The sequence below is a fragment of the Rhinichthys klamathensis genome, unplaced genomic scaffold, assembly GCF_029890125.1.
Source record: "Rhinichthys klamathensis goyatoka isolate OS25496 unplaced genomic scaffold, OSU_Roscu_1.1 h1tg000036l_1, whole genome shotgun sequence".
Classification (NCBI taxonomy): domain Eukaryota; kingdom Metazoa; phylum Chordata; class Actinopteri; order Cypriniformes; family Leuciscidae; genus Rhinichthys; species Rhinichthys klamathensis.
Window position 1 is genome coordinate 6,253,020 of NW_026606584.1, and position 12,374 is coordinate 6,265,393.

Below are 12,374 nucleotides of genomic sequence, written 5' to 3' on the forward strand. Positions count from 1 at the left end.
AGAGGGTTATGCCAGCACAGCACACCAGGTCCAGGGTATGCCCTTTGTCATGTGTGGGGCCATGTATGTGTTGTGTAAAATTGAAGCAGTCCAGCAGTGATAGAAAATCAGTAGCAAGAGAACAACTACTGGAATCCACATGAATGTTAAAATCACCCAGCAGGATAGTAGATGGGGATTTCGGGCAAACAGTGGCAAGCAGTTCAGTGAGCTCAAATAGGAAGCAGGCAGAGGCTTTGGGGGGGAGATTAGGACAACCTGTAGCTGCGTGGACTCAGGCCCCGTCCACACTACTCCGTTTTCGTTTAAAAACGGAGACCTTTTGCTACGTTTGCACCTCCCGTCCACACTAAAACGGCAAAAACGGAGACCCAAAACGGAGAAGTTTAGAAACGCTGCCGACCCGTTTTTCGTTTTGAATCTCCGGAGGGCGTTTTAGTGTAGACGGGTCAAAACGGAGAACTTTAGAAACGATGACGTAGTATAGGCTCACGCTCGGCTCTATGATTGGGTGTCATCAGTCATGGCGTATATCTTTGCTAGCAGCTGTTGTACAAGTAAATTCTGCATTTTACAACGCTATAACTGCCTACATGCGCCGGAGTCAAGCTATTATTCGAGCGATCTGTGACAATTCCCGGGTGCAGCGGCGGCGTTGACCGTACATGGAGCGTCGGTTTGGGGTTAACCCAGAGCATGGTGGGATAATTTTATCAATGAAGTTGTGTTTACACCGGCACGCGCATGCCCAGTGTTGGTGAAAGGTCACGTGATCCGCGTTTTCAGTCGTTTTAATGTGGACGGAGATCAATTCTAATACGCAGCTAAAACGCTGGTGTGGACGGACATCGTATTCGTTTTAATTATCCGTTTCTAAACTAAAACGCAGTAGTGTGGATGGGGCCTCAGTCAACATGAAGTGAACACACTCAAAGGAGGTAGTATTCACTGGGATCTCTTTGACCAGGATGTCAGCACGATGGATAACAGCAAGATTGTATCACCTCAAGGCAACTCGGAGATGTATTAGAGCTAAGACTCATGAGTTCTATTGATGAAAGTTGTAGCCGAGGGGCAGCAAGCAGTTGTTAGCATCCTAGCTCGGTTAACTAATTCCATAATGGTGACAGGAGGCCAGGAAGACCATAGCACAGCGAAGGAAAAACGTCTTTTGGATAGCAGTTTCAGGAACCAGCAGAAATGGACCTGACGGGGGATCCACAGTAGGTCACTGTACTTCAGTAACAGGTGGGTTATCTGATGGGTTGATGGTGTAGAAAAGTTTGCAGCGGTAAGCAGCGCTTACAGCGCTTGTATATGCATTTGCACTGCTCAAGCTAGATTACGTTGGTCATCATGGAAATGATCCGCCTCCGTCTGTGTTATTTAATTTGCTCGTCGTCAGTAGATCATGGAATCACACGTAACTTTCCATTCAAATCGGTGCTTTTTTGGAATTGTGCTCTCACTCTAATTTGCCCGGTTTAGTAAATCTGGCCCCTCGTCTTATATTCCCTATTTAGAGGAATCAAATCTTTGAATGGAAAACTATAAAATACTTCACATTTTTATAATGATGGAAAACATAGCTAAAACACTTGTGTGACATTTATTTTGACCTTTTAATGTAATGGCATCTGAATAAATGGTTAAACACAAGATTTGCTGAAAGACAGTATAATTTTCTCTCACCAACAGCTTGATATTAAACTTAATAGCAGACTGTCAAAAACTTTAACAATTTAATAAAATCTGAACTGCTCATTTAAGTATCTTGTTCACTTCCAGTATATGTTTTATAATCAAATCTGGATATGTGAATATGGTCAAAATAAACCTTACAGTCTAAAAGAGATCACATGCATGTCCAAACCACTCTGACCCTGGATTCAAAATCCCACCACCTAGTTCTTTATGACTTGGGAAAAAACACAATCTCTGTAAAGTTGGGCCAGATATTCCAGAGACAATCTTTCCCAGAGTGCCAGCAATATTCACAGTGCTTAGAAAATCCCTTATAAGTTTCTCACACTCAGCACGCAAACAGTAATTAATAAAGCATGCAACAACACAACATATACTGCATATTATGTATGGCAAATTATTTCATTGTAATGTCACTCAGCCCAAACTGAAAACAGTTCAAATAGAACACAGTTGTTTTAAATTGTAATAATATTTCACATGACAGTTTTTACTGTATTTTGGATCAAATAAATGTAGCCTTGGTGAGCAGAACAGACTTCTTTTAAAAAATCTTACTGATCCCAAACTTTTGAAAGGCAGTTTAATATTATTAAGTATATATAATCTAATCAAGAGTGAGTAAAAAACTCCAAATGACATTTGGTCATGTGGGTTAAAAAATGAGACATAATTAAGATGTGATGCATTGTTAACATTGTTAGTAGACAAATTAAAGCTGCGGTCTGTAGCTTTTTTGGGGTTAAAAATTATCCAAAAACATATTTGAGAAAATACATAACCAGCCAGTGTCCAAAACTATCTGCTTGCCTTAGCTCGATTCAAATCGGTAAGCTTGTAATAATGTTTTTAATTCCAGTGGTACTGGTGGATTTCTGCGGGAGATTCGAGCATGTCTTTGCGTCATTACGTCACATCTGTACACATAAAGAAGGAGTCTCGGCTAGTAGGCTATATTGCGTGTGAGGATGTTGGAGGTGGAGATTTATAGCCTTTTCTCACAGCACTTGATATAATTAAACTTATCAATTTGATGCCGGATCCAGAAAGGTTCAAACGACAATCGCCAGTGACAACTAGAGATTCACCCGTTGTAAAATGCAAAAGACTTCGTTCGGACTTCGGAGTGGCTAATTTACAGAAAAAAAGAGACTGCAACCGGACCAATGCGAAAACAAGGATACATATCGGAAGGACATTACATGTAGTCACGCAATGCTGACGTTGTTAATATTAACAATTTGAGAACAAAGTATAATTTGCACTGTTTTGCGTGATATGATATGCGATTTTTAGATTTAATCAGCACGATTTACTGCAATGTCAGAACCAGAACAAAAGTGGATGTTACTTACTTGTTCAGATGACATTTTCCGGTGAAAATTATTATGTTGGTCATACTTCCAAAAAGAATAATCTGTGATTCTTAATGCCAGTATCCACACCGGCGCGGTGACTGACAGCTGCACACTCTCCTCAAACATTGTGTTCATCCGCGCTGTGTCGTGTCGAAGTACAACTCACGTAAAGTTGATAATTCCGCGAATGACTGCGATTGCAGATTTCGAACAGAGATGGCGACAAAGAGGAAAAACTGCGGACTGCAGCTTTAAATAAATGAGTGAGAGTGTGAAAAGTGTGTTTTAAGGAAGTTTAGTTTTTAAAAGGCCATGGGTTCAAAAGTGCCCTTACCTGAAGTAACACCCATTTACACAATTATATTCACATTTGACTATTACCTAATTTTCTTGAGGTTAGCTTTCAAATAAAACTTGTAAAAAACAAATAAAAAAAGTGATGCACAACCCACTGACCAGCCTTTCAGAAACCAGCTCCGACAGCTGTTTGTGTACTAAAACAATATGCTTTTAAAAGTTATATGGAGTGACATTTGATGCTGTATCTACAGCTGTTTGGCTGAGTTGAGCATAGCCCATGAGCTCTTTTTGGCTTCAGTTTCTGAAGAAAAGCCAGAATGCTTTTCAGGGATTATGGGAGCACTCAGTTTGTCCATCCCACGCACCTGGAATTAAAGTAAAAATCAGAAGAAAAAATAGGATCTGCAAAAAGGAAATCCATGCCAGAGCAGTGTGTATGACAGCCTGTACTGTAGTTGTTCATGGATACGTAAGCTCTTACTCCAGGCAAAACATTTCCATTAAAATCTACTGTTCTCAGAAGCAACTGCTCCTAAACCAATTCAAAGCTCTGTTAGTTTGACCGTGCTAACTTGTGAAGCCCACCATACTTAGACACCAAGCAGATGTAAGATAAAAAATAAATAAACCGGCAATTAGATAGTTTGACTAACATATAACTAAACACATCTAGATGGTAAAAAGTTCAACTTTTGAAATCATATGACCTGAAGTCCCCCAGTCTCTCTTTTGAGCATGCAGCACACAATCATTAGATTCAGAACCAGGCCAGCATATGTTAAAGCAGCCAACCTTCACTGAAGCTTTATTTTTCTTGGCTTTCTAACAAGGGCCTCTGTGTCAAGGCTTACGACAGCTTTAGGGCAGACCCTACATTAAGATAGATAGACTTATATTTCCAGTTCCTTCATAGAACTAAAGAGGCATCAGCTTTCATTTGTCCTACTCCTCAGAAAAGGGCTTAGTGAAGGGAATATGGTGTCAATCAGGAGCCAACAGAAAACAGGCCATAATTTAAAGAAAAAATATAATAATAAAAATTTTGCCTAGATAAAAGATCAGAGTACATTGTGAAACCAAAAGGGTTATGGGCAGTACTTGGCCAAAAAGCATGTATGGAAGCACATTTGGAAAATTCACCAGAATTTAAAAACCCATAGGGGACACATTCATTCAACATACTAAGATTTGGGATGCAATAATACAAACTTTGCACATACTACACTGCTGCAAAAGTTTTGAATCGGTAGGGTTTTTTCTGAGAAGTCTCTTCTGCTCACCAAGGCTGCATTTATTTGAGAAAAAAACAACAACACTAATATTGTTAAATATTATGACAATTTAAAGGGGTCATATAATGGTACATGCACTTTTACAAGTTGATTGTACTGAAATGTGTGTGTTAGCAGTGCCTGTAGTGTACACAACCAACATATAATGATAAAAATCCATCCAGTGTTTTTGTTTTAATCTCCTTATATGTTTTCCCGTCTCAAATCGAGCCGTTCGACCGTGTGATGTCACACGGTCGGACGCCCCTCCCACGATTGTTGATTGACAGCAGTGTTTCAACACAGACCCGCACTGAGCGAGCTGCCAATGACATCATAGTCCGCTATTGTTGATACGCTGGAGCAGAATGGCGTCTAAGCGATTGTGGTGTTCTGTTCTTGGGTGTAATAACGAACACAGCAGTCATTTTGATGTTCCTAAATCCGAACGCAGTGGCTGAGTTTTGTTTTCGAAGGGAATATTCATGTTTGCGCGAATCATTTCATACCAGACTGCCTTATAAACGAGGGTAAGTATGAGCTGGTTTTGCTAAGAAGCTGCTCCTGAAAAAAGAATCGGTACCAACTATTTATGTTCCCTCTGCACCTCCAGAAGAAGTAAGTGTAAAGTATTATTAACCTAAATATTAATCTTTGCAAATCGCGAAAAAAAGTTTTTCATGACCATTAGTTGTAACGTCAATCTGTCAATGAACTAACGTAAGTTATACATCAGTAAACACATAGCGTTCGTACCTCACTACTCTACCCTGCTGCCAGTGCATACAAAAATAGATCAAAGTGACATTACATTAACCAACCATTCAGAAACGTCCTGTTCGAGCCTTAATTGTCGAACTTCTTTGCGGCCGTCATCTTGTTCCGGGTCCGACTCCGGTTCAAACTGATACGGTTGCACAGATGTGTCCTCAGAGACTCCCGCTGCCATTCTTTCTCCAAAATATACCCTCAACTGTTGTCAAGGCAACACTCCATGTGCGTTGTGCGCCCCACAGAACAGAGGGGCGGGGTGAGATAAGCTCATTATCATTTAAAGGCATATGCACTGAAACGGCGTGCTGAAAACAGAGCTGTTTTTGACCAGGTAAAATTAGTGTTTTCTTAAAATACTAATGAGATTTTTTAATAAAAGTATATTACAAAGTTTTCATTTAGACCCTAAACATTCATATTAACTTGTACAAAAATGGCATTAAATGACCCCTTTAAAATAACTGTTTTCTATTTTAAGATATTTTAAAATGTAATTTATTCCTGTGATCAAAGCTGAATTTTCAGAATCATTACTCCAGTCTTCAGTGTCACATGATCCTTAAGAAATCATTCTAAAATGCGGATTTGATGCTCAAAAAACATTCATTATTAATATCAATGTTGAAAACAGTTGTGTACAATTTTGTCTTTGATGAATAGAAAGAACAGCATTTATTTGAAATAGAATCTTTTGTAACATTATAAATGTCTTTACTGTAACTTTTGATCAATATAATTCATCCTTGATGAATAATAGTATTGATTTATTTCATTCAGCTGATTCGTTCAGCTTGATTAAGCTGATTCATTCAGCTTTGCTCACAGGAATAAATTACACTTTACTATATATTCACATAGAAAACAGCTGTTTTAAATTGTAATAATATTTCACAATATTACTGTTTTTATTCGTAATCAAATAAATGCAGCCTTGGTGAGCAGAAGAGATTTCTTTTAAAAAAAATAAAACATTTTACAGATCCAAAACTTTTGAGTGGTTGTGTACATAATATGGATAGTGAAGTTTTAAAGTGATCGCTAGAGATCACAGAAAATTATTCTAGTTTTCCAAAAAAATACGTTTATTGGAGCATGCTTCAAACAAGGAGGGGTATGAAGGTAAAAGAGTAGCAAAACTCAAGAGCATGTAGATGTGAATTTGAGAACTTGTACAACAAATATTCATACTTGTACTGTAAAATTTACACTCAAAGCTCCAATGTGAAAAACATCTCAGGTTACGACTGTAACTCTTGTTCCCTGAGAAGGGAACGAGACACTGCGTCGATGACGACACTATGGGGAACGCCTCTTAGCCCCAAGCTTGCTTGTAGCCTGCGCTTCCTGCCTCTCTTGTGGCCAACTGATGTTAAGTTTGGCCACAACACGCATCACAACCTCCTCATACACCAGTGCAGATTGAAATGGTACGTGCGACCCCACGCCGCGACGCTGAGCTGCAGCACCGGGCTCTCAACCCAAGCGGAAGAAGCTACGAGGCGGGCTTCCGCACGGGGAGTGAAGGGATCTGAGCTATCAGACGAGGACATTGAAAGCAGTCTCGATCTCCTCTGCTAACTCTCTCTGCGAGCCCCGCAATCTGAGCCGCGAACCGCGGGGAGCGCGAGCCTGGCCGGCTTCATGAAATACAGCCAGGCGGGAGCAGTACACACACATATCATTTGTGTCACCACCCGTGATAAAATGAGGGCAGGGATGCACACACTTTTTAAACTGCTCGCTTGCCATTTCACAATATATATTTCACAAACAACACCAAATAGACGATTCACACAACAGAGAGCACTTGCTGAAGAGCGTAAGCTAACGCTGTTGTGTGCAGGCGTCCCTTTGTAGCTTCCGTGTATGTAGCTTCCGTGTAGGATTGGATTAGTTTCATTCATGCTTCAGACGTGTTACGCTAAGGGGCGTTCCCCATGGTGTCGTCAACGCAGTGCGAGTTCCCTCGAAAGGGAACTGTAAAATAAAAATCTGAAGTTGAATGATGAGATTTGCACTTGCAGACAATAGTCATAAACCTGTATTATGATCAAGTAGTCACGAATGTTTAAAATATTATTCACAAACATACAATGACAGACACAAACTTGTTGTACATAGTTGCACTTATTCTTTCATTCACATTCACAGTACAACCTCAATTAGGCACTTGCAACTTCTCATATCAGTCACTGCAATTTAAAACTTTGCGTCTTGACTTTTGAAACTGTTTTCGTGATATATCTGATGCATAACTAACTTGTGCACTTGCAAACTCAGTGCACTCAGTTGTTTTATTGGTTGGCGCCTAGCCAATGAAATGGGACTTCTTTTGTATGCAATGATGTAACGACACCCGCGGCCTCGGGGACGTTCTGAAACGCAAACGCCAACTTCGGGAGCGCAGCCTTGCTCAAAAACCTCAGTCGAAAAACTGGGGAAGGTGACAAATAAAAAGTAGACAAACTCATCCACCTCAAACTTTATCCATATAGCTCTATTTAAAAAAAAAAATATATATAAATATATATATAAAATGCTATTAAAAAGGGAGCATAAGCCCTAGCTTAACCCCTATTCCTCGGAATAAGAGAAGGGCGACAGGTGACACTATCTATTCACTTGCCAGCTCCACTCGGAGAGCACAGCCCTGGGGCGTCTCTTCCCCCTACAACTCGAGCAGCCATGGTCACCTTCTGCTCATCTCTTCAAGAACTTGTTCCCAGAGAAGGAACAGAAGACTTTGGAGGAGCTAACCCCACTAAAACACTACCTCAATATTCGCATAACTCAAACTTGAAGGAACTATGCAAGCAGAGTAAGGGTGCCACCTCCGTGTGCAGGTCCGGGAAGGCTCACCGGAGCTGGAGACTTATGACCTGGTAGATATCTCTCGTCTGAACAGCCATGGACAATCTCACGCTTCGTGCGCAACTAACTCCTGACAAACAAACTAAAAGTTGCGTTTGCGTCACACAAGAGCAGCCATTTCCCCCTGTTGCCATGGGAACGTTATGAAGTGACGTAATCACGTGACGTGAACATCATCGAAAAGCTGTAAAACAGGAGCACACTTTATTTTTTTATATTTCATTTATTCATTTTTACAGAAGTTGTAGCATATTCCTTTTGTGAAGCTACAGAACTTCTTTGACTCATCAATGTTTTGTAAGTTTGATGTGTTTATTAAGGTCTTGTAACGCGTTGTGTCGGGAAGAAAAATAGGGATAGGTCACAGCTGAAGTTATTGCAGAGGCCAGACAGACTCACAGAGGCGATTGACATCTCACAACTCGCACTTTATTCCCAAATCGAACTCGTATAACTGTGTGTCACACGTTCTACCGTACACATCGTTACTTAATAAACAAAATAAGATAAAAGAAGTAGCATCAAACAGAAATTACCCACACACATGGGGTGTTAGAGGCGCATGGCACATACAATATAATAACGTTACTGCAGACAGTTCAACAGGGAGCGCGCAGCTCTTAAAGGGGCCACACCTTATTTCCACTCGTTACAGTCTGAAATAAAACAAGATGAGAAATTAAATATTCCCAGCACTTTGCTTGCTTATCATAGGAAGTAATAAGAAATGACTCTTTACATTAAAGTAGTAGCCTAGTGAGAACAGGGTGTTGGGGGAATCACTTTTTTTTCTCTTTTTCATCAAACCGCAGTTTTTGCAAGTTCCCGCAGTTTTTGCAAGTTCCCGCAGTTTTTGCAAGTTCCCGCAGTTTTTGCAAGTTCCCGCAATTTCATCGCATAAAATTGCATAAATATCGCGCATATTCCATCGCATTTTTAAAGAAAACGGGCCGCATAATCAAGGATTTTTGCCCGCAACAATCACAAAAAAACTCAGCGTTTTTCTGGACGGACTGTATATAGTGCACAATATCGGGTGTCTGCCATTTTGTAGTGGTGTCCGAATTCTGAGTGAATGACATTATTCCCTACATTTGTTTACTACTTTATACGCACAATCTTCTCTGAATTCGAGTGCACATCGAGTCCAGCTCTTAACTTGCTGAAGCACTATTTCCCACAATCCAATGCGCGGAGAGGACTGAGCACGCGTGAAAGTGCGGGAGACAGAGATTTCTTTACAGCTTTCTTATTTCTGCTTTAATATTTATTTCATGCTAGTTTTAGGGATTTTATTCTACCTTTTTTTATTAATCATTACTTGAATAAAACATATTACAATATGGAGACAATATTATATAGATTAATTTATATTATTTGTATTAAAATATATTAACTCAATTTAATGTGTTTTACTAAGACTAAGAGCCAGGTGTTTTAATAATTTGTGGCATTGTTGTTAACTCATTAAATTGTAAGGAAGAGATGATAATTTGGTGGATGATTAAAAAATATTCGTTAATCTAGCGTATTAATTCAAATGTAATCATAAGGGTCACCTGAGGGCACTCAATGACCACGTCATCTGTGAGCGTGAGAGTTTCTAACAATTTCAATCGATGAAACTACAAAGCTGGCACAGAGGTATATATAATTACAAAATAATGTCATTATGATTGTTATTTTTATTAATATTATTTTATAAAGTAAGTAACATGTAAGATAAAAGTAGTTTTATCACTACGTGTGACAAAGCCGTTTCTGCGACAGCTCCAGCTCTCCGACGCACAGTGTAACCTACGTCAGGGTCCGAATTCACTCACTTCATTTCGTTCACTCCTTGCAGATATAGTGCACTCAAATGCCATACACTATATAGGGATTAGTAAATGAGTGAACGAGTGAGCGGTTTCGGACACAGCTCTGGTTCCCCATTGCGTCAGCAAATTAGCCTATGCAGTGTGGAGTTCCCTCAAAAGGGAATTATTGCTGAATCGTTGAACTATGTTTGTAACGACGAAGCTTGGAAACGCACCTCAGATTGTTGGACTTACATACATTATACACTTGGATAAGCAAGCTGCAGTAGGCCTACATTCCATATTTTTCTTTCAGTTTCTTTCAGCATATAGGTCTACATTTCAATCTATTTTACTGTAGCATGCCAACAACAATCACCGCCACTTTAAAAGAGTGTGCATGTGCTTAAGTTTAAAAGGTAGCCCCAGAGTATGACTTGAGAGGGATAACCCGCAATTAAACACATCAAATAAAGCAAAATGACAGGGATCAAAAATAATGAAGTAGTCCTCAGATGCCAGATGCCAGATGCCAGAAAATACATTGTGGAGAAAGCTGCTGACTGAATAAATCGGGATTAAAGTGTATGCAAATTATACTGCATGTAAACATGATTTAGGGTATGTTTACATGGCACCGATGTACTAAAACAGAAAAGTTTCCTGTGTTTTTTGCATTCAGATGACAACGTTGTCAAAATAATCCCCGCACACACACACGTATCTGCGAAAACAATAAAAAAATGCTGTATTATGAATGCCAGGCCAGTAGTTGGTGTAGTTGGTGAGGTCACTAAGAAAAACTATGCGTCTATAGACTGAACACTTAATAAGCATGCTCATGATGTCACTGTTTTCACAAATTTGTGTTTTTGTAATTTAGCATAAAAAGTTTTCAATTTTTTGTTGAAAACGGTGTTGTGTAAACGACCCCTTAAAATATGACTGGCTTTGTGTAAATGAACAATAATAATCTGTCATTAATTGAATCGATTAATTAGCACAAGTTATTACTGCACCACCTGCATATGAAATCATTAACGACAGTCCTATATTTTTATACTAACATTTAAATGATGACGAAGTGACCAGGTTATTCTGGTTTCAGAAAACAGTGGCAACTAGTTAATTTCTCCGACATGCATTGCACTATGGTAGTTGAGCAGCGAGATGCACCCCAGATTGGGGTTAAACATGTATACAGTTTGACTTTCTTTCTTCTCTGTGACAAGCAGGTGTCAGAAACAAAAAGTAATGCAGCTTTGGTCCTGGGGTATATCTGCTTTTCCAAAAGCTCCACCTATTGTGGAGAGTGAATTTGCATTTTCCTTCAGCCCGTCTGTATTTTCAACGCATTCTCATCCTTTGGCGTCATATAGGTGACGCCATATGACATTTCGTCGAAATCTTACGCACATGGCATCCTTTAGCGTCAATATAACACGCACTGTTATGGGTAGGTTTAGGTCTGGGGTAGGGTACGGTTATGACGCCTTGGGATCTGCGTCTCATATTGACGCTAAACGATGCCATGTGCGTCGGATTAAGACGAGCGTCACCTGTATGACGCCTTGGGTTCTGCGTCTCATATTGATGCTAAAGGATGCCATGTGCGTAAGATTTCGACGATATGTACAAAGCGTCACATGTATGACGCCAAAGGATGAGAACGGGCTGGTATTTTTTTATAAGAGTTTTATTAGGTCTGACATACAAAAACACTTAAAATACTGTAGTTATACTATAGTATTGCTTTTGTGCATGCACATACTGTTCATACACACACAAACAACCTTGAACTCCCTTGTACATTTAAAGTGACTATTTTTACAGTGTTATTGTATGGGCGGTGGTACTGAGATAAACTAATTCTATGCTACTCTTTCTCTGAATCTCTGTTCCAAAGCTGTGGCTATTCAAAGCCCTTAAACACCAGTGTTTCTGAAAGGTAAGACTGAGTTTTCTGTTATAAAATAGCAGAGTAATAATTACTGATATTATGTTGGTTTATGTATGTGTCTGTGTACACGTGTAAGGTCATGAGTCATTCAGGATATCCCATACGCCACTTTTAATGGAACAAGACCGCTACTTGGGGGTCCGGTTTGGAGGTCACTGAACGCAGGATGTTCACTTTAAAGGCTGTAGAAATTACACAACCATGTGATTAAACTGCTGGATGAGTGATTGTGCAGTTACTTTCAAAGTGATTCAAAATGTGTCCACAGATGCTGCCTGTGAACACACCATATATGTATCATTGAAACTAGGTCATTGACTGAAAAATACACACAAAT

At 39.6% G+C, this 12,374-nt stretch overlaps 1 protein-coding gene and 1 long non-coding RNA gene across 3 annotated transcripts in view; one reads left to right on the forward strand and one right to left on the reverse strand.

Annotated features, from left to right (window-relative positions):
* Positions 1-12,374, reverse strand: part of septin9b (septin 9b) — a 163,710-nt gene that overhangs the window by 119,341 nt on the left and 31,995 nt on the right. The gene's annotated exons all lie outside the window — the stretch shown is intronic.
* On the forward strand, positions 8,363-8,702 carry LOC130081215 (uncharacterized). Its single transcript, XR_008806706.1, has 2 exons — positions 8,363-8,444; positions 8,663-8,702. It is a non-coding gene; the product is annotated as an uncharacterized LOC130081215 (long non-coding RNA).